Genomic DNA, 9084 nt, shown 5'->3' with positions numbered 1-9084 from the left:
TAACACAGCATTACAGTCAATACCATATGCTTTCAGCAAGGGGAGAGAGTACACCAGAAATGGACCAAAAACTGTGGGAGACTGTAATTCCAGAAATGATCTAAGGACGTCCCTTCCTTAAAACATTAAGGCAGGAAATGATAAGGTTTCAGAAATAGGTAAAGTGTGATCTGCACAAGTGCCTGGCATAAGGAAATGATAAGGTTTCAGAAATAGGTAAAGTGTGATCTGCACAAGTGCCTGGCGTAAGTAGTGTTTAAACATAAAGGTACTCTTTTCTTCAGCTTAAGGTAGCTTTGTTGCTTATGCTTTTCTTTTCACCGAAATGAGGACATTTATTCAAGATTAACATAATCATGAAATAGTGCAATTTAGGAAATTAGATAATTGTTTAAAGCATGCTTGAACGTGCCAACATACTATAGTAATTTTCAATTTTAATCATAGAATATTCCTTGCTCTCTATTTTTTTGCCTTTTAAACATATGCTAAAAATCTTCTACCAACTCTTGTTTTAAATAGAGAATGAAAATCATTGTCACTTGAGATTAATTCATGTTATTTAAAAAAGAAATCCCTCATATTTGAACTCACTCTTCTTTATGGCGGGGTGTTTTTAAAATTAGTTCTTTTGAGACCATTAGGAAAAAAAAATGGGAGAAAGTTTAAAACGTCCATGCAGAGAACCTTCCAGTCAGACCTGTCAGGTCTTTAAAAGCAGTCTTGGGATTTTTCTTGTTGTTTGGTAACAGTATTGAACAGATGGTTAATTGATAGCAATAAAGCTGGATAATCAAGTCTGATAAGCTAAGAAGAGGTTAACTAGAGCAATCTGTAGCATTTAGAAAAATGTCCAGGGTGATTGGGGAGTGGTGGCTGAAATCAACACTTGAGATTTCATTTGTGTTAATACAAAAATGAGAAGCCACACGTTTGTTTGCTAATTAACAATTGTTTTCTTTCATTTAAAAAATAACCCCCTCCCGCCTACCCCGACCCCGATGCAGTCCTTCCTTGTAGGGAGAAAAGGAAGAGAGAAATTTGTCAGCCAGCTGCCTGCATTGCCACCTCAGGAAATAGCGTGTCAAATTCCTGCTTTCTCTAGACCCTCCTCCTGGCCTTCCCTTCATCCTCGTTTATGGAGTGTGCCAGATTTGGTGCTAGGTGCTGGGACTCTAAAGAAGAACTGAGACGTAATTCCATGGTGCAGTAGCGGAGTGGGTCTAACCAGTAACACAGAACAGCGTGGAAACCTCCGAAGAATCCTTTCAGTTTGTTTAGAGAAATTGTATCTGCTGAAGGGCTGTTCACAACCTTATCGGGTTTTTTTTTTTTTTTTTTTTAACCTTTGTAGTTTGCTTCATTTAAATTAAAAGCCAGTTAACTTCTTTGAGTTTTTCCCAATCTCAGAAGGCAGCTCTTTCAGAGGGGTGTAGCGATTCCGCCTAAATTCTTCTGCAAACTCACTGCGCCTTTGCAGAGCCTTGTACTTTCTGAGCAGCAGTAAAGACAGCTTTGTAATGTCTCCTTTGCAGAAGGAGCCTTCTTCTGCTTCCTCTTCCATTCTTCAGGTCTTTTTCCTTCCTAACATTTCTAGCAGTTTGATGTTTTCTCTTAAAACTTTGGCCCAGCCATGTGTTCTGTCCTAATCACTGGACCACACCAAGGATCATACTGTTCCTTTCTTTAATATGTCCCAGTATCACATTTGTCTGATAAGTGTTCTGTAGGGAAACACAGCTTCTGTTAGTGTGGTTATGTTTGTCTTTAATCTATATGCATTTAACAGTGTTTTTGGGTTTTTGCCAACTCCAGTTGGAGTAAAAGATCTTCAGTAAAGACACCTAGATAATTTGGTGAATACTTTATCCAAACTCTGTAGTTCATCTTCTGAAAACAACTCTCTGGTGTGTGGGATATGAACGTGTTATCCAGGGGAAAGTCATCATCGGATAGCTTGTCTGGTAAAGTTTATAAAATGCATTTCTCAAATTGGCCTAAAGAAAAATGATTGCTCAGCTATTTAAAAGATAATTGATCATGTCCTTTGCTTGTCGTGTCCTTCTCCTTTGTTATTCTTCTGAGTTCCTGTATGACATTTAATAACAAATCAGAAGACTAAAATAACAGGGATGCATTTGAATTCCTATGGTTTATGGATCAGTTTATTAGGCCAGAAAGGGAAGGGGCAATAGAGTGAGAACACTTAGTAGGACCTGGCTGGGTTATGTGAACTAACCTGGGATGGGAGTCTGGTAGGAAAAAAGCAGGATCTTTTGAAATCTTGTGCACCTGAATTCAAATCAGGGCTCCACCATTTACTAGCTGTGTGAACCTGGAAAGGTACCAAATCTTTCTGAAATCTTAGTTTCCTCATCTGCCAAATGGGGACTGTAGGATTTACCCTCACAGGGTTGTGAATAGTGGCTGGATTGTACAGTGTGTGGCCAGGCACTTATTTACTGTGTGCCTACTATTACTTCTAAAAAGGCAGGGACTGTGTTCAAGTCAAGTCATCTAATCTTTCTGAATCTCAGCTTTGTCATCTGGGGACTTCTAACATATTAATATGAAGAAGCTCAGAAAAGTTACAACATAATACAAGTATAATGACTTATTTTACAAAGGCTTCCTGAATATCCACCAGGATATGAACTCTACTATAGGCTTTCTTTTTCAAGTCTCTTTGGTTCTTCCAAAACATTTATTTGGTATTATTATTACTAGATATTAGTTACATCTCACAAATATTGCACAGTTGATAGAAAGGAATACATATCTTATTTACCTTTATAATTTCTCCTGTATTCTAAATATAGTTAAGGGCTTAGTAAATGTTTATTAAAGGTGAATTTTTTTTGTTATTATCATTGCCCTCTGCATTACAAACTAATATAGCTGATAGCATCATAATGGATTCATTTCCACAGAAAATCTACCTCATTGTCTCTGTAGTCATTTTATGGCTTTAACATTACATATGGAATATGTAAAACCCAGGATACTTTTCTTATTACCATTGTATGTTGCTCTCAGCAGAGCTGAATTATATTCAGAGATGTACAATATCTGTGAGTTTTGGTATCGAAGAAGAAAAAAAAAACTTTGAATGTTCCTATGCTTCTTTCCAATTTTTGTATTTGTGGTTTTAATTTATTTTGTGAATACTTATGAAAATGTGCTATCGCATTTTATTTACAGTTGGATCTTTAGAGTTGAATATTTAGATGGTTTTCTCTTTTCAATAAGAAAGAAGTGTGCTTTTTGAACTTTTCTGGCATCTTGGAGAGTAGAGAGTAGCTCCCTCCAAATCTTTAGACTTTTTCTTATATCCCCTGTGAGACTTGAACAGCCAGAGCAGTAAGCTCTTTTCTGGTGTCTACAGTAATAAAAATGACCCTATTGTCCATTGATTATCCATCCTGGTGGGCCTAGTTTGGAGGAAGGAAGAGAATATATCCAACAATCAGCAGTCATTAAGAGACATCTACAAGCAAATGAAGGGCCTGCATTCTTTACTGGTGAAAAAAAAAAAAGAAAGAAAAAAAGGCAACACCTCTTGAAACTGGAATTTACTTTGCTCTTGAGTTGTTCTTAATCATTCTGTTTTGCTTGTGCTCAGTGTATAGGAGTTGCAGTAACCTGATATTGTGTTCATTTACGTCAACAGCTTCTGTTTGCATTCTTATAAACTAATTTAAATAAAGGCTGTGTGGGTGATAGTAGAAATATTAGTTATCTATAGCTGCAAACAAGTTGCCCTGAACTTAAGGACTTAAAACAATAAACATTTTTTATCTCACCTAGTTTCTCTGGATTAGAAATCCAGGAATGTCCTAGGTGGGCAGCTCTGGCTCAGCATCTTTCATAAGGTTGCAGCCCAGATTTCCTCCCGTATTGCAAGTAGTCCACAGGAAGTCTTGACTGGGGCTAGAAGATCCACTCCCAAGGTAGTTTGCTCACAAGCCTGGCAAATTTGAACTGATTATTGGCAGGAGGCCTCTCTGTTCCTTACCACGTGGATTTCTCCATAGGGCTGCTTGGATGTCTGTATGACATGAATAAGTGATCAAAGAGAGCAATATGGAAGCTGCATTGTCTTTTATGACCTAGTCTGGAAGTCACACATCATTTCCACAATATCCTACTGGCTCTACAAGTTAACTCCACTCATGTGGGGGGAGAATACACAAGGATATGAAGACCAGGAGGCAGGGATATTTGGGGATTATCTTGGAGGCTGGCTACCAAAGTAGGAGAATGTCTGATCCTTACACATACTTAGAAGTGTCCAGTGGATGTTTAAATAACCTTAATTTTAACTTTAACAAAAATAATATGATTATTGGAATGTAGAGGTTTCCAATTTTTATCCCTTTTTTCCCAAATTGCACATGTTGGTATAAGTTGATTATTGGTCCATTTCAATTGCTTATAGAATAAATACCTATTTTTCAGAGAAGCAGTCATAGAATTATATCTAGGTAAAAGAAATCGTTTAGCTAGGCAGGGCTTTCACTGATGATAAGCTCAGCACCTCTCAACCACCCGTTACCATTCTGTAAAACCCTCTGAATTCATCAAGCCCTCAGTTGACATTTACTGAGCACCTCTGATGTGCTAGGCAGTATCAGTGCAAAAGGTCTCTGCCCTCAAGCAGAGCCAACAGTTTGTTATAATCTGTGCTAAATATTACAGTAGAGATCCATAGTGGAGATGGTGAGGTCGGTTGTTGAAGGTCATGGGCTCTGAAGTCGGTTTGCCTAAGTTCAGCTCCTGGCTCCCCTACTTATTAGCTGTATGACCTTGGACCAGTTATTTAACCTTCCTATTGAGTTTTCTTTCCTGATCTTCCCTTATTACAGCCTGCCTCCCTCATCAGGCTGTGAGGATTTAGGAAGCAGTGTCAGTGAGTAGTGTTAGCCAGCCACTTGGGAGTACCTGGAATGATCAGTTTGGATGAGGGAAGCTTCCAGGGGCTGGGAGACTTTTGGGTAGTCTCTCGGAGGGTGAGTTGGTGGGGCCTCGGCACGGGACACCAGCGTGAAGGAGGGCTAGAGGTCGAGAGGCTGAGCCGTGGGTGAGGCTGGGCATGTCATGTGGTGGCTTCGGGAAGGTGTTTGGAAATGTCTCAGACTAGGTCACAGAGAGGCTCGTGTAGAGTACCGGGACATTGTCCCCTCTCTGAGAGCACCCCAGTTTAAATCTCAGCTTTCTTACCGCCTCTGTGAGTACTCTCACAGTTGCCAGATCTTATGTCTGTATTTGCAGTGAGGAAAATATTGTCACTGCAGTCACGGGCCAAACAAAAGAAGTTTGAACTTCTTTGGTGGAGACTTTTAAAAACACTAGAATGATAGGAGTTGCTCTTTTTTTGTTTGCTTTTTTAAAGTGGTCTGGCTAAAGGGTGGACGATGGGTTGAATAGGATGGTTGCAGTAATTGGTGGGGAGACGATTGAGACCTCACTGGGGACTAGAGAGGTGAGGAGAGGTTTATCAGAGCTGAGTCCTGAGGACTGAGTCCTTCCTGTCAGGTGTGGCATTTCCCACATTCCCAGGCCACCGGCAGGACTAGGACATGTGCCATCCTATCCTAAAGAGCCTCGACTCAGCCAGAATTTTACAGTTATAAAAATCTGAAAGGAAGAGATTTTAATGTCAGCATATATGTAAGTTAGTGTCATTTTGAATTATATATGAGGGAATAAGCACCATAATCATCTTGGCCTTTAAATGTCTGGCTCTGGTAGTGATAACGTTATTTTATGGACAAAAGAAGATAACGATTATGTCAATTCTAGAAACTACTTTTCAGATGCCCACTTCCCATTTCCAAAAAACTTTCTTGAAAACAAAATTTAAGAGAGTGGTGAGGGGCTTCCCTGGTGGCGCAGTGGTTGGGAGTCCGCCTGCCAATGCTGGGGACACGGGTTTGTGCCCCGGTCCGGGAAGATCCCACATGCCGCAAATCGGCTGGGCCCGTGAGCCATGGCTGCTGAGCCTGCGTGTCCGGAGCCTGTGGTCCGCAACGGGAGAGGCCACAACAGTGAGAGGCCCACGTACCGCCAAAAAAATAAAATAAAATAAATAAATAAAAGAGTGGTGAGGCTTTAAAGAAGAAAAAAATGGATGGGAAAAGAAATTTTGAATTAGACAAATAAGAATCTCTTTGCCAACCAAACTGGATTCCAGATAGCTTCTAGGCCCAAGGTGGGAATCAGGGTGGGTAGTTCACCTTTTCTCACATGGTTCTGAATTCGCCACCCAGTCCTCTGCCAGTCCTCTCTCCCAGCAGAGTTGACCCTTCCTCACTTTTTGGGTGATATAATGGTCCGTGGACAGGCTCTTTTACCAAAGGTGCATCAGCTTCAAATGTGTGTCTGTCTTCCAGCTTCTTTAGGAGGTAGGTCTAATTGAAGCCAGATGGCTCTAACCCATCTGATAGAAGGGGATGAAACAGGAATTCTATGGTATCTAGTTGGCTTAAAGCCTATTCATTTTCATTAGAAAAATATTTTAATGTGACTGCTACTCTCTCTCTTTTAAAACTTGGAAGCAGGGCTTCCCTGGTGGCGCAGTGGTTGAGAGTCCGCCTGCTGATGCAGGAGACACGGGTTCGTGCCCCGGTCTGGGAAGATCCCACATGCCGCGGAGCGGCTGGGCCCGTGAGCCATGGCCGCTGAGCCTGCGCGTCTGGAGCCTGTGCTCCACAACGGGAGAGGCCACGACAGTGAGAGGCCCGCGTACCACAAAAAAAAAAAAAAAAAAAAAAAACTTGGAAGCATGCACTAATGCACTTTTGCACTTGCAGCTATAACACCATGGAAAAAGTAATCTGGAAATGAATGGCATTTTTGTAACAAGTATTAACTTATATGAAGTACTTGTCTAGTAACCAGATTTGGAAACAGTGTCTCCATCCAGGGCTGTAGAAGCTGAGCAGGGAGAACCCGGCTTTAGACTGACTTCCTGCTTCCTCAGTTGTGTTTGAAAAGTATACATGTATATATATTCTTTTTTTTTTTTTTCAAAACAGCACATCAAAAATTTTTGTTACAATTCAACATGCTGTTCTAACGGTGCTGTGGCCAAGTCACCCAACGTTTTCTTCACTTTCCTTCCACACAAGTTAATTTGTTTCACAAAGTGGAACTAAAGTATATTCAAGTCATTCAAATGCAAGCTACATAGGTTCCTTATAAGTTACTGTATTAAGGTAGAAAAGAGATGCAAGAAAAAAAGACATCATAGAACTTATAGGATATCAAAATATTGGTACACAGTCTTTCCCAAGCTGCTTCATAATGATCCTAATATTACCAGCACGAAAAAATAGTACAAGAATAAGGTTTATGGCTCCTTCAACTCTGTGTCTGTCATAATAATTACTGTAATACTTATTGTTGTAATAATTCTCATAATTATCCTCAGAGGGCTTCCCTGGTGGCTCAGTGGTTAAGAACCCACCTGCCAACGCAGGGGACACGCGTTCGAGCCCTGGTCCAGGAAGATCCCACATGACACGGAGCAGCTAAGCCTGTGTGCCACAACTACTGAGCTTGGGCTCTAGAGCCCACAAGCCACAACTACTGAGCCCGTGTGCCACAACTACTGAAGCCCGCGTGCCTACAGCCCATGCTCCGCAACAAGAGAAGCCACCGCAATGAGAAGCCCGCGTACCGCAACGAAGAATAGCCCCCGCTCGCGGCAACTAGAGCAAGCCCACTCACATCAACAAAGACCCAATGCAGCCAAAAATAAATAAATAATTAACTAATTAATTAATTAAAAAAAAATTATCCTCAGGAGGATCTCTACGAAACCAGCAGAAACGACAGCTACATCTAAATCTTTGCTCTCTTGATTTGAGTCTCAGTGTCATTCTGCTGTGGTTCTCTTTGAGAGTCAGACCAAGGGACTCCTTTGCCGTAACGTTTTTTTAATAGATTGGATCAGCTCCTCCATCTTATCTCTCTGATCAGTTAACACAGTCCTCACCCCTCTCCTATAGGGTATGTTTTCACCAAGTAACCGCCCAGTGGTTGAGGTAGACATTCTGGTAGAATGAATGACAATTTGATACTAGGGTTGGGTGTCAAGTTACAGAGGTTCTTTATTAACACTTCAGGCATAGGTTGAGAGGCAACTGGAATTGCCTGGGAATTTTCATCAATGGACATTTGAGGAGACTCCAGGGTCCAGGTTGGGTTAACCTCAGATGAATCCATTGGGAGTCTTGTCACAGCTTGGAGCTCCTCCTAGACCTTTGGGTTCCAATGGAAGGTGATGCTTTAGACTCAAATTGCTACAAAGTAGCCTGGAAGAACTATAGAGTTAAGAAAGAGGGAGAAAAATCCAAGCTGACACACCATGGTGAGAGAAGAATCCAACCAATGTATATATTTTCTGATAGATTGCATCAGATTTGGGGTCCACCAGTTCTTTCTCCTTACACTATTTTTTTTTAATATTTATTTATTTGGTTGTGCCAGGTCTTAGTTGTGGCTTGCAGGCTCCTTAGTTGTGGCATGTGGACTCTTAGTTGTGGCATGCATGTGGGATCTAGTTCCCTGACCGGGGATCGAACCCAGGCCCCCTGCATGGAGTCTTAACCACTGCACCACCAGGGAAATCCCCTTACACTATTTCTAATTTGATACTTCATATTATTTCATAGCTAAGAACTTAAGGATTGTTAACTTTTGGGGGTGGTATTTCCTATTCATAATAAAAGTAGTCCAGTGTCTTGGTATATTAAAAAATATGGGTAATGGAAGATGGTCTTGTTACTAAAGTAAACCTTTCTATAAATAAATTGAGAAACATCTGCATTAAGGGCATAGTCTGAATGTGGCAGACATAAGAATTGCGTCAATTCCTGTCTTGTGGCCAAGATTTCTTTCTTTGGCTTTCTTTATAACTAATGTCATGGCAGAGTTTCACATTCTCACAGTGTCATGCAATAGAATGGTCAAAAGATCTGGTGCCAAGTTACTCTCTTTCTTACGTTAGCCAATGGTTGTCAGTTGTACTCACCAAGGAAGAATGTGGCATGTTTTTGTTTTTGTTTTTTAAGACTGAAA

General features: G+C 40.8%; 1 pseudogene across 1 annotated transcript; it reads right to left on the bottom strand.

Moving 5' to 3' along the window:
• Positions 1–1101: 1101 nt before the first annotated feature.
• On the bottom strand, positions 1102–8229 carry LOC307060465 (developmental pluripotency-associated protein 3-like; annotated as a pseudogene). Its single transcript has 3 exons — positions 7820–8229; positions 7322–7441; positions 1102–1223 (listed from the first exon to the last, which is right to left on the bottom strand). The product of its transcript is annotated as a developmental pluripotency-associated protein 3-like (transcript).
• Positions 8230–9084: the final 855 nt, after the last annotated feature.

This window comes from Hyperoodon ampullatus (assembly GCF_949752795.1).
Source record: "Hyperoodon ampullatus genome assembly, chromosome: 11".
Taxonomy (NCBI): Eukaryota; Metazoa; Chordata; class Mammalia; order Artiodactyla; family Ziphiidae; genus Hyperoodon; species Hyperoodon ampullatus.
Note: the sequence above shows the minus strand (reverse complement) of the source record. Positions and strands in the feature narration are given on the sequence as shown.